Here is a 21,633-nt window from a genome sequence, read left to right as displayed (position 1 = left end):
TGAACCCATAAGACTCATCTGGACTCCGCTTTCACCCCAGTGGCCACCCACATCCATTCTGGCACCTTCTCTAGGAGCCTGCATGTCTCTGCTTTGCTCTAAGAGTGAATGGGTGGGAGGCCCTGTCTTCTTGCCAGAGCTCCTCTGCGCCCTAGGGAGCCTCTTCTGACCCAGTCCACACACCGCTAGCTCTCTGCTCCCAGGCACTCTCTGAATCTTTCCTGTGTGCCAGCTTTTCTAGAAGCCTCTGCAGCCCCAGGATGTCTCCCTCCCATGGGGCCCATCACATGTCCACTTAGGTTTCCACCTGTATGTTTTCATCTCTCAATGCTAGAAGCTCTCCAAAGCCTGGTGTGGGGCTTATACTTGATGGAAAGCCCATGAGAAAACGCCGGGCAGTTTGCTGTGGACTCAGTGTGTCCCCTAAATTCCTTTAGTGAAGCCCTAAGCCCCTAGGAGACTGTATTTGGAGATGGGGCCTTAGGTGGTAATTAAGATTCAGTGAGGTCATGAGGGTGGGGCCTAATCCAATAGGATTGTCAGCTTTATAAGCATGGCGTGGGCAGGGTGGCCTGAGAGAAAGAGAGAGAGCGGTTTCTATTATGTGAGGACACAGGGAGAAGGCGGCCGTCTGCAAACCTGGAAGAGAAGCCTCACCAGATCCGAATCAGCTGGAACCTTGATCTTGGACTTGCCAGCCTCTGGAACTGTGAGAAAATAAATTTTTGTTGTTTAAGCCCCACTAAGTGTGTGGAATCCCGTTAAGACAGCCTGAGCAGACAACTGATACAAGGTGAGGTGCAGGCTCAAGCTGTTTCAAGAGTACACACGCGTTAGGGGTGTGTGCATGAGGTTGGAATTTTGGGGAGGAGGCTACCTTTGTAATCTGACAGTGCTCAAAAGTCATACGGGACTGTTCTCAGGCAACCCAAAAGCATGCGTGTGCACAGGAGTGAAAGGTAACAGTGAGCAGAAACCGGAGTCATCACCAGGGACCCCTATGGTGGCCGAAAGGGGAAATGGCAGGTGAGGCAAGAGATACCCGGAGGGCCAGGGGATGGTTGACAGGCCTGGTGTTATTTTGACACTGTCCAGGCACCAGGACAAAGGAGGGCTGGGGAGGAGAGACCAGCTCAAGGACTGGATGGCCGTTTCTTAAGCACAGGAGGGGGTAGAGAGCCAGCCTAGACTTGTTGGTGGGATTGTTTTGTTGGTTGGCTTTGTCTCGAGATTGGTCCATTCAGTCTCTAACTTTGCCTAGATCAAGGAGCAGGGTGTGGAGATCCTGCCGATACCAGCTAGGATTGTGAGAACCACGCCGTTGCTACTTCTCATGCTAAGATGTCTCTCTGAGAATTTGTTGGAGATCTCTGTTGAATTGTGGACCTAGCAAGACATTTCTCACTGGAAGCGGCCGGCCCACTCTTGCACCAAATTGGCCTGAATTCCATCAGTGCTAATGATGTGGGGACATAAAACAAGTAGGAGGCTGTTAAATTGACTTCCACCCCAGTCACCAGGTCACGCTGTGTTGTAGATCTGCAGAACGCATCAGATATGTAGGGATTTCTAAGGACTGGGGCACAGAAAACTTACCTAACGGATGGGCCCGTTTCTGAGCACTGGCCTCTGTGCCCCAACTGTGGGCCAGCACCGTGCCCCTAGAATCTGCTCCGGGCACCAGCTGTAGCAGGAGAGACTGCAGTGGTCCGTCCATGCAGGAGGGGTTGGCATCCTGGGGAGGGAGTGTGGCGTGCATCATAGCTGTTAATACTTAAAATGTGGATTTGAATTCTCTGTTCTGTTTGATTTATTTATCAACACAGCTATGTTTGTTGTTTAATTCCATAGCGAGAGTCTCTAAGAATATGATTAACCTTGAGGGCCATCTTATAATGTAATTATTAATGATTGATTCTGTGTATCCTCGAAATCAATAAGAGGCATAATGGTGTGGTATGTAGTCGGGCTGGGCCCTCCCGTTTCCTGAACATGATTCTGTGACAACAGCAGTATCGGTTTATTCCGCAGCCCAGGCTTGATGAATCTGAAATGTATGATTAGTTTTGTGTAATGATTGTGATTTGCAGTGTTCCTTCTATGACTTGTGTGAATATGGCAAAGAGTGGTAACATGTCCTGCCACTAATAGCCAGGGTGGGGCTGTGTAGTAATTGATCTTCCTGGGAGCTCTGTAATGCAAAAACAATCCAGGCCCTGCCAAGTATATTTTACAAGTGTGCATTGGGCCTTGGGGATGTTATATTGAAAAACCCAATTGTACAGTTACCATGGGAACCCAATTAGAATAGATTGCGCGATTTTTTTGTGTCTTTCATCTTGACCAAAAATCTAATGTATTTTAAATGTTTTCATATGGAATTGCATTCGTACTCTGACTTGCTGTACCAAAGGAATCTTTATATTTTCTTTCTCCCAACTCTAAGCTGAAACAGTGATATGTTCTCTGGTGGAACTCTGTCAGGAAGTCTAGAGAGATTTAATCAAACTTTTGTGGGAAAGCTTGTACCAGTCGTAGAGGTGGAAGTGGTTGGAAATCATTTCAAAAGCTGGGGAAATGGGTGTTTTCCTGTGATGACAGACAGGCGTCTCACGTGCTCCAGTCGTGTTCCGGGTGTCGGTAGAGCGTATAGGTGTGGTCTTCTGTTCTGCCCCATGTTTACAAGTGGGGGGTTAGATCCCAAAGGCCCCTGGGTTTGGGGGGATGGGGTAGAGAGAACAGAGCAAGGTCTCTGACTACCTCCACGCCAGTGGTCCTACGTGGTTTGGTGTCAGAGACTTTTGATGCCTTTAAAACTCACTGGGGATTTCAAAGCACTTACGTGAGTTATGTGCCAATATTTATCACACTAAATACTGATTTAGACATTGGGAAATATTGAACATTGAGCAATTTAAAAATATTAATTCATTTAAGCAACAGTAACCCTATTACATTTTAATAGAAATAACACTATTATTCTATTTTATCTAGTTATATCTATTAACTATTATATCTAGTTTAGTGAAAAGTAACTATATTCTCCATACAACAAAGTCATGACATGAGTGGTAGTGGTTTACATTTTTCTCAAATCTTTTAAATAACTGGATTAATAGTATACAGCTAGTTTCTCATATTTGCTTTTCCATCCAATCTATTGTGATATGTTGTTGTGCTTGAAACATGTCATGAAAATCTGGCTTTACACAGATAAGCAACTGGTGAGAGAGGGCATTTTAATGGTTTTTACAGGTAATTGATGATATCCTTCTTTGACACTGGATCAGAACTCAACAAGTGGTAGTTTCTCGAAGGGTCACAGCAGTGTGGACCTTTGTCCTCCATCACGTGAAAATCCATGGGTGTATTTTGCACCTTGAGGCTTTGGAACATCATTTATCGGTCCTTTGGAAAATAGTGATTTGCTGAATTATGCATATTTTCCAAATGTTGACCTATTATGACTACAGTATTCAAAACCATGTTTGTTAATGTCACAACTTTTTTCCTTAGAAAAGTCTTAGAATTGAGAGCCTGTCAAACCATGGTGGTTACAAATTTTCCAGAGTTCTAACCATCACTTAAAGCTCTAGTTTTATCATTAGTAGTGAATGCATTCGGATGTGTTACTTACGGTGACAGGCTCACTTTGTTTATTTTTCAGAAAATGCCTGCCGGACACCCAAGTCTGAGTAGGTAGTTAGTCATTCATACCAGTAAAGCTTTTGTTTCATGGAAAAGTCATCCAGTTCATCCCAAATCTCCAACCATCACATGGGTGCTTCGCGCTAGGCAAACGTCACTCTTACTTGGCAACAGAAGTGCTCTGTTGTACCTCCCGTCTGGGCACCGACTGGTATTAGGAAGGGGCAACACTGAATGAAGTTCACGTGTTTGATTGCTTAGTCAGGACATGCGTAAACGCACCTGGCCTCTTTTGTCCTTAACACCGAGTTTGTGTCGGGGAAGGTAGGATGATGGCCTCCATGGTTAGTGCCGCTGCCTTGGTTTTCAGCTGAGTCTGGTGAGACCAACCATTGCTCTGGCGTCCCTGTCTGGCACCCTGGAGTACGGCGATGTTTGCTGTAGCGGCCTCTCACCAGACTCAGCAGTTTTTCCACCTTCGTGCTGTGAGTGCAGTGAGTTATACGCGCTGATTTCTGTAAGTTCAACCAATGTTCCTTCCTGGGTAGTCCCCATTTGGGCTTGATGTGGATTATTTTCATATATTGTTGCACTTCATTTATTAATATTTTCGAGCACTTGTGTTTCTATGTTCATGAGGGATATCAGTCTGTGGCTTTCTTCTTGTGAGGTGTCTTTCTGGTTCGGTATTAGGGAAATCCTAGACTCATAAAATGAGGCCTCTTTTATTTTCTGGAATCGTTTGTATAGTATTAGTATTCTTGCTTTTTAAAATATTTAATAGGATTTACCAGTGAAGCAAATTTGGAGTGGAGTTTTCTTTGTGGGAAGGGTATTAACTACAGATTCAATTTCTTTAGTTGATAGACTATCATTCGAGTGATTTATTTCTTCCTGAGTTACTTTTTGGTGATTTCTGTGTTTCAGGGAATTTGGCCAGTTCATCTAAGTTGTTGAATTTATTCCCTAAAGTTATATTAATATTCCTTTATCATCCTTTTAGTATCTGTAGGATTTTAAGTCATGCCGTTGTTTTTATTACTGATACTGGTAATTTGTGTTTTCTCTTTTTTCCTAATCGGTCTGGTTGAGGTTTATCTTTTTTTCTTTTTTCAAAGAACCAACATTTGTTACCATTGATTTTCTCTCTCTTGTTTTATATTGACTTCTGCTCTTTGTTACTCCCCTCTTTCTGCCTACTTTGGGCTGCCTTTACTTTCTTTTTGTGGTTTGTTAAGGGGGAGTCGTAGATCGTTAAATTGGGTCCTTTTGTCCTCATCCATATTCACCTCCTAGGAGGCTGGGGGCCAGCGCTGGGCCCTCAGCGCTGGGCATGGCTGTTCCTTGTCTGATCTTGAGCAAAGTGCTTCAGCTCTCTGAGCTTCACGCACCCCTTTCTAGCCCCTCTGCCACCTGTCACCGTGGTTCTCAGGCCTCCTGCTGGCCCTGCCTCCTGGGCTCTGGTAGCACATCTTCCCGTTGTCCCCCATGCCGAAGGGTGGGAGCAGCTACGTCCTGAGTTGGCTCCTCTTTTCCCATTGGCTTCTCGACTCTCACATTCCCCGTGTCAACCCATTTCCTGTGCTCCAAGGGTTTTCTGCTTAAATTAGATCCCGGGCAATGCCTGGAGAGACGCACAGGTGAGTCTCAGGTCGCAGGTGTTTGGTGAAATTGGTAGAAACAATTTGACCTGGTTAGAAAATTTAAAGAACTTTATTTGTAGTTTTGCTCCAAAGAAGGACCATTCCAACTCCACGCGGAGAGGACCAAAACTGGGAAATCAGGGCATCGTGAATTCAGCTGAGTTTTCTCTTGTCATTGTTGCAGTTTTAAATGTGTGGCATCACCAGAAATGCACTCTGCTGAGGGCTGTCATTTTGACATTTTCATGCTGTCAACGATGAGACTGACGGAAGAAGAGTGTACTGCTTCCTGCCAGAACTCACACACCACTGCGTTGGTGCCTCTGCCAGCCCGGCCAACTCAGTTAAATGTTGCACCATGATCACATTAACCCACGTATTGCTGTCTACCTAGCTGTCCAGAGAGCTTTGCAGCTCTGCCTTTGAAAAAGAAATCAGCCAGGGCTGCGCCTTGTCCCGGCTGCTTGCGTAGCTGAAGTGAGCTGTTCAGCACCTGGCACAGCTAGCCTGCTGCTTCAGGCTGTATGTCCCACAGCTGTGTGCACACCTGTGAGCTAAGACTGCATGCATGTCCTCCATAAGTGTGTAAGGTCGTGTGGACAGGTCTGCCTGTACTCTCACCGGTGTCCATGTGAGTGTAAGGGACGCAAATGGCCATAACTGCTGTGATGGTTGCCAAATGCTTCCTACATGAGCGGTGGGCCTTTCACTGGATGGGAATGCCCAAATCCCGTCGGTGACACCAGGACTCTGGAGTTGCTATGGAAGTAAAGGGGGCAATTTAACCTACAAGGGTTTGGTTTACATACATGTTCTCTCTCTGTCTCTCTCTGTCTCTCTCTGTCTCTCTCTGTCTCTCTCTGTCTCTCTCTCTCTCTCTGTCTGTCTCTCTCTCTGACACACACACACGCACACACACGCACACACACAGTATGCAATAGGAGACCAACCTGCTTTTCAATCTCAATGATTTATTTATGTTTTGAAAGTTTCTCTTGGCATAATGTTTAGCCTCTAGTAAACGTACTCATTGCTGTAGTCATCAGGTGAACATTTCCAGGCTATGTCCATTTTCCACTTTATGGAATTTCAACTTCAGCACTCTTTACTAATGTGGTCTTCCACATTTTCCTGATGTACTTTTTTCCTCTCTGTCTTTCTTTTCCCTTCCTCCTCTTCTTTCTCCATCCTTCTTCCCTCCTTGTTTCTTGTTTTGCTTTTCATACTTACGTGCTGTTTGACGCCTACTAAAGAATACCTGGATATGTATTGGATACATGGAAATGGTGAGCAGGGCTTGTCAGTGTCCCACTGATTTAAGACGTTCACATCGCCAGCTTGTGGGATTCATCTGCGTGTTTTCTCTCCTATCCTGTCCCCCAACTTCACTCTCCCTACCCTACGGTTTTCAGTGTCCTGAATTTTCTGTTGATCAGTCTCTTGCTTTGAATGTATATAGTTTTTCCATCTATCTACTCCCTATAGCATCGCATTTGGTGGGGCTCGTGTCGACCTTTGTAAAAGGATATTGCGCCGTCTGAGTATGCTGAGGTGTAGTTCCTGCCTCAGAATTACATTTCTGAGTTTCGTCTGAGCCACTGCATGGAGCTTAGTGTCTGTACATGACAGCATTTCATGGAATGACTCTGCCACCATTTGTGTGTATACTTCCCTATTCTCCTGTGACGGACTGGGCTCTTGAATTGGTCCCAGTTTTTGGCCGTCACCCACAGCAGCTATGATTGTATATACTGCTCGCACGGCACGTTTGGGACACTTTCTCCTGGGTGTACACTCAAGGGTACAGTTAGGGCACTGTCAGCGTTCAGTGTTCAAGACAATGACTGTTTCGTGAAAATGGCTGAGGCAGACGAGACTCCTTCCTATCAGCTGACGCCCAGCTTTACCAGAACTTCGAATCGCTGAACAGTCGCTCGCCTACTGGGTAGAAAAGCGTATCTCCTTGTGAACTTACCGTTGTCTGATTACCAGGGGGGCTGAGCACCTTTTCATGTTGGCATTCGTGATTCCTCTTCTGCAGAATGACTGTTTATACCCCTTCTGTGTGCATTTCTATTGGGTTCTCTTTTTCTTATTGATTCGTAGCAGCGTTTTCTATATCCTGGACCCTAAGCCTCTGTCAGTCCATGGTGGCAGTGACCTTCTCCCAGCTTATGGCTTTTTCATTTCCTTGCAGCACCTTGTGATGGACAGCTGTCGTTCATTGTTATATAGTTGAACGTAATAGAACTGATGATTCTTTATCTTTGTCCATTTCTGTGCTAATACTGCACAGCACTAGTTACCATGGCTTTAGGCTAACGCTGGTCCTGGCGGGGTGAGTCCTCACATCCTGCTTGTTCCTGCAGATTTCAGAATGACCATGTCCAAGTCTCAGAAAAAGCCGCTGGGGGTGCACTTGGAGCTAGATTAACGTGGAGAGAATAACCTCCTTGTGGGAGAATCTTCCTTCTCAGGAACAGGCTCTCTGTATGGTTAGTTAGGTTCTCTTTAGTGTCTCTCAGACGTAACTCGTTTTTGTTTTGTTTTGTTTTTTTCTCATAAAGAGCTTGTCCATGTTTTACAGTGTTTTCCCCGGGTCCTTGTTGTTTTTATTGTTTTTATTGCTGTTACGATGGTATCTTTTTTTAGGATTAGGTTTTTCTTTATGATTGCTATGTAGAAATGCTATTGATTTTTGTGTGCTCACCTTATTTCTAGTTCCCTTGCTAAATTCTCTTTTTAATTTTAATATATTCTTTGCATATTCTTTGATTTTCTATGTGGACAATAATATCACCTATGAATGAGAATTTGGCTTCTTTCTATTCTGTTGTTTCTTTTACTTCTCGTGTTGGGCTAGCTGGGACTTCCAGCACCAGTTAAGTAAAGATACAGTGATAATTAATATACTTACCTTGTTATTTATTTTAAGGAGAAAGCTGCTAATTTTTCACCACCAAAAATAAGGCTTGCTAAAGGGTTTTGGTAAAAAGGAAGTCTCCTTCTCTTCTGATTGTCTGAGAAAATTTTGAAAATCATTAATGGGCTTTGAATTTTATTAAATTATTTTTCTGTATTAATTGAAATTATTATGACTCTACCTCCCATGTCCGTTAGCGTGGATAATTGCTTTTATAGATTTGTTAATGTTAAATCATGTCTACATTCTGCATTGACCCTTGTGTGGTCTCTAAGCATCATCTTTTAAACACCTGTTGGACCAGGCTTACTGATTTTTTTGTGTAAGATTTTTTTTCTCCTATGTTTATGAATGAGACTGGCATCTTTTTTCCCCTTTCTTACAGTGTTCGTGTCTAGTTTGGGTTTCAAAGATACACTGGCCTCATAGAATGCTTGAGCATTCTCTATTTTTTGTTCTCTGGAAGAATTTAGATTAAAATGATCTTTTCCTTGAAAATTTGGTGGATTTTACTTGTATAACCTGTTCTATGTGGGAAGACGTTAAAACTAATGATTTAATAGCTTTTATGGCTATAAGATTATTTGCTTATTTTTCTAGCTCAGTAGGTTAATTGTATTAAGCCAGATTTTCAATTTTTTGAGATGGAAAATTTCTCAGTGTTCTCCCATGTTTTAAATCTCTAATTATGTTCCCTATTTTCATTCCTTGTGTAGTTTATCGTTACTTTCTCTCCTTTTAACTTGTTCTGTCTCATGAGATACTTGCCTGTTTTTGTCGTCTTTAGGAACCAAATTTTGACTGATCTTGTCTGTTGTGTCTTAGATTTATGGCTCTGGGGGTTGCTATCTGTCATTTGTTTTGAAAAATTCTCGACTCTCTTCTTCACATATTGCTTTCCTCTCACTCTCCTTTCACTGTGGGATTGGATTCTGGGCGGGGGAGGGGGCAGCCCTGTTGACTGCCCCTCGGCTCTAAGGTTCTTGTTTTCTGTCTATTCCTTTTCTCTTTTGGGCCACAGTTTGCATATTTTCTGTTGGTCTGTCTTGTAGGTCACACACCGTGCTTTCTGCTCTGTCCTGTCTATTAATCTTACCCAGTTATTTCTGTTTTCAAATTTTGTGATTTTTCAGTACTAGGATGTTCATTTCATATTTTAATATGTATTTCAATTCTGTATTTAAAATTCTCCACTGTCTTATTCCTTTGGTCTCTTTCCCTCTTATTTTTAAACAAATCATAATTATTTTAAAGTTCTTGTCTGCTAACAGCAGTATCTTGGGCATCCATTTTTCTGCTTATATTTTCTGTTTTTTCCCTTCTCTTGATTTTGTAGTGCACACACACACACACACACACACACACACACCACATGCACACTCATACACATGCAGGATAATATCTGCACATGGGATAATTACAATTTTGTGTTTACCTTTTTCACCTGACCTTTTACGTAAGTGATTATCCATGTTATTAAAATCTCTGCCAATGTTATTTTTCGAGATGGCTCAGTATCCCACTGGAACAAAGTAACCTGCGTTCATTGTTCAGTATTTAGGGCAGCTTCATATCCGAGGGTCTGTCCTAAAGAATCGATTACAAGTGTGTGCACGCAGATGTTTAACATGGTGTTTCTGAGAACTACACCAGGGAGGGAAGACTTCGGAAGTCTTAGGCGGAGGAACTGTTAACCAGCTTCTCAGCTTCTTCAGTTCAGGGACCGTGTCTCACACTCGTGGACCCCGGCAGGGTCATGGTCATCGGTAACGGTCATGGCTTCATGCCACGCACCGTCCTCTGCTATGCATGAGGTACTCATGAGTGGGCTGTGTTTACGGTGCGTGTGTGACTTTGAGCTGTGTGGATGGTGGGCTCACACTGCGCGGGGGGCCTGACGTGCTCAGCGACCAGCCCTGTTCTCTAGTTTATCAGGGACATCTCCTCCCTCCCTCCTGGGTGGCACCTTCCCTAGTGCGTGCAGTAGCGGGGTGGTGAGCACTGCCAAGCTTTCGGCAATGATAGGAATGTTCTGTTTCTCTGCTGTCGGGATGGTAGCTACTAGTCACCGGTGACTGTTTGGCACTTGAAATGTGACCAGTGATACTTGGGGACTGAATTTTTAATTTTATTACATTCTAATTTAAATTTAAACAAGTAGTCCCCTGTGGCTAGTAGCCACCATATGGGACAGTGCTGGCCTAGATGGATTAATGTTTGCTTGATGGTATTTAGTGGTCTTCGACGTCCATTCTGATTCTGACATTTGGTTTCCTTTGCTTGCTTTTATTTTTATTTATTTATCACTAGTGCTTTGAGTATTAGGCGGCCGTTTGTGTATGTTTCCTCTCTCTGTGCTGTTTGAGTGCGGACATCGCCTCCATTTGAGAGGAATTTGCCAGAACAGGACACTGCAAATATAAAGTAGGCCAGATTAGAGGAGAATAAAGGGTTTTGTGGGGAATTAGCTTGTGGTGCAAAACCATGTACTTAAACTGAGACATCCCGCAGCACACCTAGATCTTCCGTTCGCTCTGCAATTTTCCTTTAACCAGGTTTTGGATTTCTGTCAAAATTAACAATTTAAATTTGTGATTCAGTTTTCTGTTACAAGCAATTGCTGTTTGTAAATGAGACTAATTCCTCCTTGAATTTACGGTACAAATACGTAATTGAGAGTTACAGATCTCCTGACGGTCTGGGTCTAGGCAAAAACATGTGGTATCGAATGCTGGAATCAGGCAGGATATTTCTATGAATTGCAAAATAACTGCTTTGTAAAACTGGGTTAAGTTATTTTGGAAACTACACATAGTCACTTAGTGATTAGGTGTTTGGGTGTATTTGTGAGAATGGAGTGCTTCTCCACGGCCACTGCGTTTTTACCCCGTAGGCCCAAAGCTTTTATTTTATGGCCACGTGACCAGACACTGCCTCTGCATTTCTCTTGCTGAGTGTGGCTCTTTCCCGGTGATAAACAACCCACCGAACTCTCAAATTCCTGTTTGCTTGTAGAGAAAGAAAATTCTCATCTCCTTTGATCTGGCCCACTCCAAGCGTATGTAACCACCCTGTATAATCCTAACCAACACTGCACCACATCGTCAGAGGGGAGAAATGACAACAGGGACATGCCTTCTGTCAGACGGGGATGGGATTTGGTCTGCCGCCGGCTTATCTCTTCGCACCAGGATTCGTCTTCCCGTTTTTCTAGGCAGAGCATCTCCATGTTGTTAAAATGACATCGGGACTTCATCGGACATAGGTCCCGCACAAACAGCACTGCATCTGGTCACAGAGGATGTAATGACATGCCCAGAGCCTCTGCAGGACAGTGTGGGGTCTTCCCGTGTCCAGCGGGATGCGCTGATGGGCTGGCGGTCGGCGCTGTGGGCCTCAGCGCGCTGGTTTCGGAGAGCACGGCGTGATGACAGAGGCTGTTGGTTGCCATGCTAGCCACTGGTGATCTTCACCCTTTTTAAGAAAAGAACGGTGATCATTTATTTCTTTGGGATCGAACGGTAAGCTTTATAAACATGGAAGGGAACACAAGCGTCCAGCATTTTCATTGTCGCTAGTGCTTTTCCCAGCCACCCCCTGCAGGAGCCGTCTCTGGTACTGCAGGCTTTCTGTTTGCCTCTTTCATAGGATCCAAGAACAATAAGTACATTTTAAAATTTATGGAAGTTGAATGAATTGCCAGGGTGGGGAGAGGCCACCTTTATAACAAGATTAATACCTGGGCTTGAGGGACATAACATTTTAGTAAAATCAAAATTTGTATAGTTATCCCGGCCATGCTTTCAACCTCTGGCTTCCTTATAAAAATGTCTAAATAAAATACTGGTAGCTGTCTCTGGCCATTATTTCCATCTGCGTTACGCGGCCTGACCTGGAACCCACTCAGGCTTTGAAGTCTGGGCCAGTCTCTCCCCGGTTTCTGTCACATCTAAGCGTAAAGCACGGCTGCTAGCTGTCTCCGTGGTCTGGATGTTTCTGGAAAAAAATACAGAGACAAATATCCCCCAAAGTAGTGTTTTTCCTGCTTTAAATAAAATCAGACATTATCTATTTGTCTTCCTCTTTTAATTGCTGCGCTTTAATGTGGTGGTCTTGATATTTCCATCTTTGTCTCTTTTTGGCAGGAGAGGCCTATTGGGGTGGAAGCTGTGAGCAAATAGTCCGAATGGTTTCTGATTTTAGACAAGAGGAGCCTCGTTTCTCAGTCTGATTTATAACGTGATAGAAAGCTGCTGGCCAGCTGACACTAATCTTAATTTATGATCTGTTTAACCTTTTTATTTCCCAACCACAACTGACGTCCCTCCCCAGGCCTGGATCTCTGCACCAACGTGGCTCAGAGGCAAACATGCAGCCCCGTGGTCCTGAGTCCCAGAGGCCGTGGAGGGCTTCCATTGGAAATGCTGACACAGTCTGTGGGCACTGAGAGGACCACAGAGACGCCGCACAGCTGCTCGTCCTCCTGGTCCCACCTGCCAGGTCTGTGGGGTCAGGATGCATCCTCCCAGCACACAGATGCCAACAGCTGGCTTTGTGGTTTTCCTTTTTGTTTGTTTTTTTACTTTTTATTTGGAATCATTTTAGACTTGTGGAAAGGTCTGTGTACATCACCCTTGTTTCGCCTGGTGTTACTATCTCATGTGACCTGTACACACACCACAACCAGGGAACCGTGTCTGAATTGCACTCACGTCCTTTTTCTGTTCTGCCATCCAGTCCGAGACTCCCACATGGCATTTAGTCCTCATGTCTCCTTCATCTCTAGTTTGTGACAGTCCCTCCTTCCTTGCTTTGCGTCACCTGGACACTTTTGAAGAGCGCTGGTCAGTCATCTGTGGAATGTCCCTCGTTGGAATCTGTGGTGGTGTCTCTTGATTGGATGCAGGGTCACACTTTTGGTGAGAAGAACACAGAGTGATGCCCTCTCAGGTCTCCCGTCATGAGGTGGATGATATCTGTGTCAGTCACTGGTGCCGCTAACTTGGTCACTTGGCTAAGGTGGAAAGATCATGTTTCCCCAGCTATAAAGTTACTCTCCTCCCCTTGGTGATTAACATGTATCTTGGGAGAGAGGGTTTGAGGCCATGCAGAGTCCATGGTTCACCTGAGGCTTTCACCACTCTGGTCAGTGTCCTTTGATGCATCCTGCCGACAAGGATCGGTGTCTTGGGCGTTTCCTTCTTTCGTCGTTTACTCATTGGAATGCTTCTGTATGGAAGACCTGCTCTTGCTCTCCCATCCATTTGTTTATTCGATCAGTTATTCATATCAGTGCGGACTCATGGAGATTTATGTTATGGGGTGTAGCCTAGTACTGTCATTACTTTGTCACTCAGATAGCTTCACCTTGGGCTCTCGGGACCCCTTGAGGTTGGCTCCTGTCTTTTTGACATGTCCATCCATTTTTCTAGCACTCTCTTCCTTTCTGGCACCATAGGACATGTGTAATCCAAGCTTATCTTGTATTTTCCCTGCCCCAGTCAGTCCTGGGTTCAGTCACTTCTCCAGGGAGCCTGGCTTCCTTTCCCTGGAATATGCTCATTAGAAACCAAGGTCTGGGCACTGGTGTGCTCGTGGCTGCTGAGGGGCCATTACTTCTGGCCTATCAGTGGACGGAGCTAGGCGATCGGTGGCCCTGCACTCACCCACGTATGCCATCACCATGCAGCACATATGTATTTCTGTATCTGTCACCTATGTGCTGGTAAACACAGTGGTCATCATACCTCCAATCTTAATCTAACTCAACAGGTTTCACTCTAGCATCCATCCTTCCATGTTTGTAAGTCTCTTCTCGGACAGCAAGAGACCTGGCTTATGTGATCTGGGATATGCTTATTTATAGGATGGGTCCTTCTAAACAGACTCTGGTATATATGTGCTGTTTTATTGAGGTCACCTGTGCAGATGGGGGCCGACCAGCAAAATGTTATGTGTGAAGGAGAATATTTCCTTCTTGGCAAAAACAGTCTGCAGAATTGTTTTAACCACTCGTGTTGTAAGCATGGTTAGGAACTCGGGGTTGACACTGGAACTGAAATAGACAGAATATGAAATAATCTTGTTTCAAAGTAGATAGACTGGCTAATTAGGTGATTTCTCAAATATCCAAACGTTTTATGTTGAGAAGAAATAAAACAGTGAGGGTCCTCTAACATTATTTTATGTGAAGAATAATAATTTCCTTTCATAGCATTCTCTACTAATTTAGTTTTTTTTTTCTTTTTTGTTAATGCATTTTATTTTCTTTTACTTCCCTTTTTGCCTACATAAGATTCCTTACTTCTCTTTGTTGTAACCAGAGACATTGAAAATGTGTTAGGTAAATGTGAAAGCCTTTAAAGGGTCTGATTGTGCTTTAATATATCAGGAGCCATACAGTATTTGTACTTAGAGGGGTGACAGTGGGCAGTTTTAAATTATTGTGTATCTTTATGGATATGTGTTAGGTGGGATCTTACACCTGACTCATTTCATGAAGTGTTTTACTGGAGTGAGGCTTGCTGATGGCAAAAGACCATAAAATTTAGCTATCAGAAATACAAACGGATCATTGTCAGTTTTCTTCAGATGAAGCTAGAAATCGTTGGGCATCCTTATGCAATGTGTGCGTCTTGTTCAGGGGTAGGTAGACGCTTTTACACACCTGTGCATGATTCACCACATTCCTGTTGTGGCATTCAGGCTAGCGTTCAGTGTCCTAGGATGCCACGTGGAGGCCCCCGCCCTGAAGACCAACCCAGACCCCCAGTGGAAGTTTGGTGGCGTTTGTTACTGCAGAATAACTAAGCCTTTGCTGACTCATACAGTGTGGAATGAGTCTGGCAGAAGGCTAGGCTTTGAAGGATGTTGGATTTGACCTTGAATACCCACCTGCCACTTATGTGCCCTTGGGCTGGTTACTTAACCTCTCAATCTGTTTTCTCATCTACAAGTAATTTGCTCTACCTTAGGTTTGCTAGGAGGAGTAATGAGATAATATATGTAAAGCACCTGGCCCCCTGCCAGGCACCGGCCGCTGATCAATTCTGTTCCTACCCAGCTAGACCTTTCCACAGTCTGTTGGCACGCACTCACCTGCACGGTGGGGCCGAAACATTCTGTCTTTGGGGTATTTGCTTTCTGACAAAAAAGGAAATCAATCGGTGATCACACAGTTATTTCACTTTGCCTTATAAGAAGAGTTCAACGAGGTATGGATAATGTGTGCCAGAGGTGCGGTGTGGTAGTTGTCTTTCCCTAAGGAAAGCTGCGGCTGAGGTCCAGGGCGGTTTCTGCCGTGTGAAGATGTGTGACTGGGGACCCGGCCAGCTGCCTTCCTGATGGCCTGCGGGACTTCCGCGCTCCCTGCCACCAGTAATTAACTTAGAGAAAACCAACGTGGGGACTCCAGGACCTCTCCCTTCCTTCTTGTCTTTCAAATCAAGTTACATTCTTTTTTTTTTAAGCACGAAACTTTTGGAGAAAATGAGGCCCAGAGAACAGCTGGAACGCAGCAGCATGGACTGTGAATACGCCATGTTTCCCTCGCAGACCTGACCGAGGCGGCAGGTTTTAAAAGCGGCGGGACCCTAGCAGGACTTAAAAATGCGTGGAGGCTAGAAATGCACTTTTCCTGTTTATGACTCTGCTTCGTATTTCATTTATATTTAAAACTGAGTTGACGAATATGAATACAGATATTTAGAGTTACTGTAAAGCCATATTTGTTTATGTGCGTGGGCCATATCTTACAGTTTAAAGGGAGAACAGTTAATGGTTTTGCCCACACTGCTTGGAATTTTTCTTTTTTTCTTTTTTATTATTCTCCAGCTTCTGTTCTTCAGGTGTGTAGCTATTTTAGTATTATGAAGGATGATGGATGATGCCGGAAAGTTTCTTTGGAAGCGCTTCTGATATTGTGCAATGCACTTGGGGTCAGCTACACTTGACTGATGCATGATTTATCCCATGTCCCTGCCACTTCCCGAGATAAAGCTGCTGTTTTATCAAAAACGCCAGCAACTGTGATTTAGAATTTATAAACCTCCGTTTTCAAATAATTGCTCTGATTACTTTCTGCCTTGGCAATAAAATGATAAAGGTAATTGCAACACAAATGTGAGATAGCACTAAAATACAATAAAATTAACCTGAATTAGCTTGACTTGTCGATGAGAAGTATTTATGAAATGTAGTGTTGTAATAAAGGGAGGGAGATATTATAGCTGCAAGGTGACTTATTGCCTTAATGTGATACTCCTTGAAATTTGAAAAAGAGACTGTTTCTGTTGAGGGTGATTGTGCTTTTGAAATTAAGTTGGAGTGATTCTTATAATTGGCAACAATAATGCATTTTGAAGGTAATATCTTTTATCATGTTATGCCTAGTTGTATTACCTTTTATTTAGCTGTTTCTGGCTTCAGCTTTTCGAATATTCAGGTAGAAGCCGACTTGGAAGCTGTCAGATCCAGGGGGCTGAAATGCTTTCTTCTCTTTTCAGCATTGCCCCTTGTTTGAATGTTACAGACTTTTAAAAAATGTTTGATTAAATCATTTAGCTATCAAACATTAGTATTATAGTTCATTTTTAAAAATGTTTAAGGAAGGTTCCTATCAATGTGTTTTGTTTCCCCATGTCTGCATGTGTACCAAGAATTTCTTATTGTTGCCTAATGGTTTTAAGCAGGGTCAAACCCAGTGGTCCCTTTTACGTGCACATAATTTATAGCCTTCCCTTCACAATCCTGAAATGAAATTCATGGATAATATCTACCTGCATGTACTGTTAAAAAAACAAAAACAACAACAAAAACCTCAAAGTGCGACATAAATAAAAGGGCGGTTACTTATTCAGACCAGAAGTGCTGGGCTGGGCAGGACTACACCACGGACACGATGACAAGCAGGTGAGTGGAGCTGGAATGTGTGAGCTGTAAACAGACCCAGGCCATTCTGTTCAATGGTGATTCGAGATAGGGTCAGCACTGACATTTGTGCCACGGTTTTCCGAAATAGTGGAAGCTTTTTGTGAAATTCCCGAGCACATGGGTCCATCGTCCCCTTGAGTCGCAGTAGAGTTGCATTCCTGGAAAACGCTGTGTTTCTTAAACTGCAAAATACTCTGCATGCTTATGGTTCAAATGGAGTTATGTTTTAGGTTCAGATTAATTTTAGAATACGTTACAGGACCTTTGGAAGTGTCACAGGAGGCAGGATGAGTCTGGTGCAGGACGGTCCCATGTATTCCAGACCAGTCTGTATTCCGGACTCCTGCCCTTCATGTGGTAACAGCTCCTGCGGTCACAGTGACAGAAAAGCCTCACCTTAGCAGTACCCCTGCTGGGACGACTGCAGGGACCCTAATTCCCGGGCATCAGACCCCAGCCAGGTTGTGATTAGATCAGGAACTTCCCACGCACCCTCCCGACGAGGGACCCGCCTGCTGGCCAGGGCAGGTGAGATGACCAAGAGCCTGCAGGTGAATCTGGGCATCCGTGCAGCCCTCGCCCTCGCTCGGCAGGAGTCCTCACGGCTGCCGTTGCCGCCCAAGTCCCCGTCCTCACGCTGCTCGCGGCCTGGGCCAGTCCTCCTGGCTTCTGTCCTTTGTCTACCTGTCACCTGTCCGTGTCCAGCCATCCACCTTGTGGGAATAATGTGCTCCACGTTCTTGCTCTGCGTCTCTGCACACTCCGACTCTTCTGCTGACAAATACCCTCTCAGTCGACCCCTGTGAGCTCCTACACATCCGTCAAAGCTCCTCCCTCCGCACAGACTTCCTTGGCCTTGACCTTGGTGTCTTGTTTTTCAGGGGCTCTTTTCTGAACCCATTTCTTTGTGTCTTTTTTCAGGCAATATGAATAGGATAGTGGGCCCAGAGCCAGACGGAATCTGGGTTTCAGTCTTATCTCTGCCACCTGGTAGCTCTGTCCTCATCCATGTGACGTAAGAGCCCTATAAGCCTCAGTTTCCCTGTCTCTGAAATGGGGTTTTAATACTGTAGTGCTTGTAGGGTTACAGTGGAGAACTAGGCAGTGTGGGTCGGGGAGGCCCGGTGGGGCCCAGGGGAGACCATGCGTAGTGACACTGCAGTGTCCTGATGCCCCCTCCCAGGGCTGGCTCTGCTGTGCCCTGGTCTCTCCGTGAGCCCACCCCTGGGAGCAGGCTCCTGAAGGAGGAGTGCTGGGGTCAGTTGTGTTGGCTGTACTCTTAGGTCCCGGTGTGAAACCGCCCGCTCTGACAGCGTAGGTAGAGGACCGTGAGTGAAAGGCTGGTCTGGAGCCATCGCGGGCCTGTCTGGAGGAGGCCAGACGGGCAGTTTCCACGTGGGGAAGGCTGCCCCATCACCATGGAGCCCACGCCAGGGGCCCTCCCGGAGGACATGGGGCTCTGAGTCATGATCTGGAAGGACACTGCTGAGGTGGTGACGTGGCACCCTAGGCACGTGCCACCCCAGTGACAGCAGGGTCCTGCACGGTGGCCCGGGGAGAAAAGCCGAGATGTGAATTTATGACCTGAGCTGTGGGCAGCTCACTCCGATGCTCCGCTGAGTGGCCCAAAGTGACAAATGGTTTCTGGGCTCCTTTTTATCGTCTAGGCTCATGCTCTCTCTCCTGTGTTGTGTTTGCTAGTGTTTTGATTGTATTAGTTACGTGTGAGACAGAGAAGCCTTTGCGTCCCCCCAAGTTAGTATGGATCTGCTTCCAGTACATTTTCTCTTTAAGTGTCAGCAGCCAGGAAACAGCTCACAGCTTTTTTGTTTATTCCAGTGCAGGTTTGGGGTTTGGATCAGAGACAAAGCACTCACTGCTCAGTTGAGGGGCTCTGTCTGCAGGGCGGTGGCACCTGGTGGCCTCAAAGGGTTCAGTTCTGGGCAGTGGGCTCTGTCCTTGTCTCACTGAGTTGGTTTCTGTCCTGGTTGAGGCCCCGACTTTTCAGGAGCCCCGTAGTAGCCTGGGTCTGTCCCCAGCCAGTCGGTCACAGAGGTTTCTCACGGACTGATTGTCAAAGGGGGTGGGGTTAGGGTGTACCCTGAAAACCATCTTCCAGGGGACCCTAAGGGCCTAACCGCCTTCATCCCACCTTCCCTTTGAAGAGTGCCTCATGGGGACATGCGATCTCACATGTGGTGAGGTGTAGGAAGCATCACGCACGTCTGCTCTAGAGGGTCTTCACGGAGTCAGAGGAAGGGCTTGGAGGTCTGCAGAGCTGGAGGGGATGTGAGTGAATGGCATGTGATCACCACGTAAATTATGGTGTTTGTCAGGAGGTGAGGAAGTCCAGGGTTTATGCCCTAGAAGTGGAGTGTGTCTTGGCCAGCAAGTGCTGACCTCTCTGGCATAGAGTAGATTTAGTTAACTTGGAAAAATTAAATATCCGTCTCAGGCCAGATGGCTCACCTGACTGAAAGAAGCAAAGGTAATGTTTTGTGTCATACAAAAGAGTTGTGGGTATCGCTAAGCACTTGTTTCAAAGAACTAACCGGTACAAAGAAATTTAGTGAAATCAAACAGTTTGGCCAGTTATTTCAAGAAAGCGGCTCTGATAAGCTTTGATTTGTGGAGGCACTTGTGTGACTTCCAAGGGAAGCCAGGCATCCTTGCCCGTCATTTGGCTTGACAAAGGTTCTGTTTGCTTTTTCCTCTTGGGTTGAAATTTGTGCGTTTCCTATCTATATAAGATGTGTATTATTGCTGCCCAGAAGTATCTGGAATATATTGCTGTAAGCTGAGGGATAAAGTTTACTCTTGTGATGGTTTAATTTTTATTGTACTCCCATAGTGTGTGGCTACTCTTCAGATGATACGCACGGCGGCTCGTGCCCCACGGGACCGCACTCAAAATTGCATCTTGCGTATGTATCACATCCCAGGGATGACACACACCTGCGAGGTTCTCACTCATTTTTGCTGGCTGTCTCTGTTTGCCTGGCACGTGACTGTTTCTTTTACTCTCACGTTATTTCTGTGGGAAAAGTTGTGTTCCTGTGTAGGAACTATTTTACAGTACTAGTAGTTAATTATTTTAGTTTCAGGTTGTTTAAAATGGATAGAATGACTATGTCTTCAGCTACAATTCTACCATAGAATGGTTCAGAGAGCCTGTGATTGCTATGTTATGTTTGCCAATTTATCCAGAGGTGACTTTAGGAAAGTAATTCTGCTCTGCCAATTTATTTCTCTGACTATTATCTGCTTAGCTTTTCCTTGGTTATAAATGATTCTGGGATATAAAGTTGCTTGGCTCGTTGGAATCTGTACATGTAATATTTAATTTTTTAAATCTAAATTTTAAGTATTAAAAGCTGCCCCTGCCTGCCAGCTTTTGATAAAAGTGTGACACTGAATTGCTCCAGAGCCAGCAGTTAAGAGGAAGAAGAGCAGAGGGTCTGGGTGCACCCCAGACTGGACACCATTTCCCAGGTGATGGGCAGAATCACGGGGTTCAGTGTTGGAAGGGGAGTTAGAAGCCTCGCAGGCCCTGCTCGGTGTGCGCTTGGGGGTGGAGGGCAGAGACGGTGGCACATTCCAGCGGTCTGTACCACTCAGTGTCCTGGTCGTGAGAAATATATTTGATTTCATTATTTTTATAATGGTGGCGGCGAGGATATGGAGAAATGGGAACCCTTTTACACTGTCTGTGGGGATGGAAAGTGGGGCAGCTGTTGCAGAGAGCGGTGGGGGGTTCCTAAAAAAGTAAAAGATTCAGTTCCCATATGATCCAGCCGTTCTACTCCTAGGCACACACCCAAAAGAATTGAATTGATACTTGTACACCAAAGGACCAGTTCTTCCAAAGGAGAAATAAAATGCCTTGATTCTCTAAAGCACATTGTAAAACAAGGGACGGTGACAGTCTAGTGTTTTATCAGGACTCTTGTCAATACTTCATAAGTAAGTTTGTGTGTTGTCTGCCTTCCAGATAGAAGCTTCCAGACTCCATCAGACTGACCTTTGTCCCCTCGTTACAGCAGTATGTTCTAAATCCCCATCGATAGTCCTGTAAACATGGAAAAAAGGACAGTATCTTTAAAAAAAAAAGAAATTTTTTTTCTAAAGATATTTATGTTAGTTTGCTCACTAATCTGTTAGGTTCTTAGAGTTTAAAGGAACAGTTCATTATCAAAGCTTTTTCATTCTGTGACAGTCTGGATGTTTCTTCTAACTCAAGGTACCTTTGAAATGAACATCGTAGATCTGTGAGATTTTCATCTGTGAATGTTGTTTGAAGAATTCATCCTGCTGTAATTTAGATAAAATGTTCCAGCTAAATTTTGTAGCAACATTCTCAAAGTTTTACATTTTTGTTAGTTTTTTGAAATATACTATAGAGGTTTTCGTCCTGGAAGTGGGGACATATGAGAGAGAGATTATTACATCAATCAATTATTTGAACAAAGATTGGGTGTAGCTTACGTA

General features: G+C 44.7%; 1 protein-coding gene across 4 annotated transcripts in view; it reads left to right on the top strand.

The window, feature by feature from the left end:
- MGMT (O-6-methylguanine-DNA methyltransferase) overlaps positions 1–21,633 on the top strand; it is a 267,078-nt gene that overhangs the window by 8,355 nt on the left and 237,090 nt on the right. For 2 of the 4 annotated variants that reach the window (XM_074338805.1, XM_074338803.1), the window contains exon 3: positions 617–793. The exons of the other annotated variants lie outside the window; for them this stretch is intronic. The gene's annotated coding sequence lies outside the window, so the exon portion shown is untranslated. The remainder of the gene's footprint in view (positions 1–616; positions 794–21,633) is intronic. 4 annotated transcript variants of the gene reach the window in all.

The sequence above is a fragment of the Rhinolophus sinicus genome, linkage group LG07, assembly GCF_036562045.2.
Source record: "Rhinolophus sinicus isolate RSC01 linkage group LG07, ASM3656204v1, whole genome shotgun sequence".
Lineage (NCBI taxonomy): Eukaryota > Metazoa > Chordata > Mammalia > Chiroptera > Rhinolophidae > Rhinolophus > Rhinolophus sinicus.
Note: the sequence above shows the minus strand (reverse complement) of the source record. Positions and strands in the feature narration are given on the sequence as shown.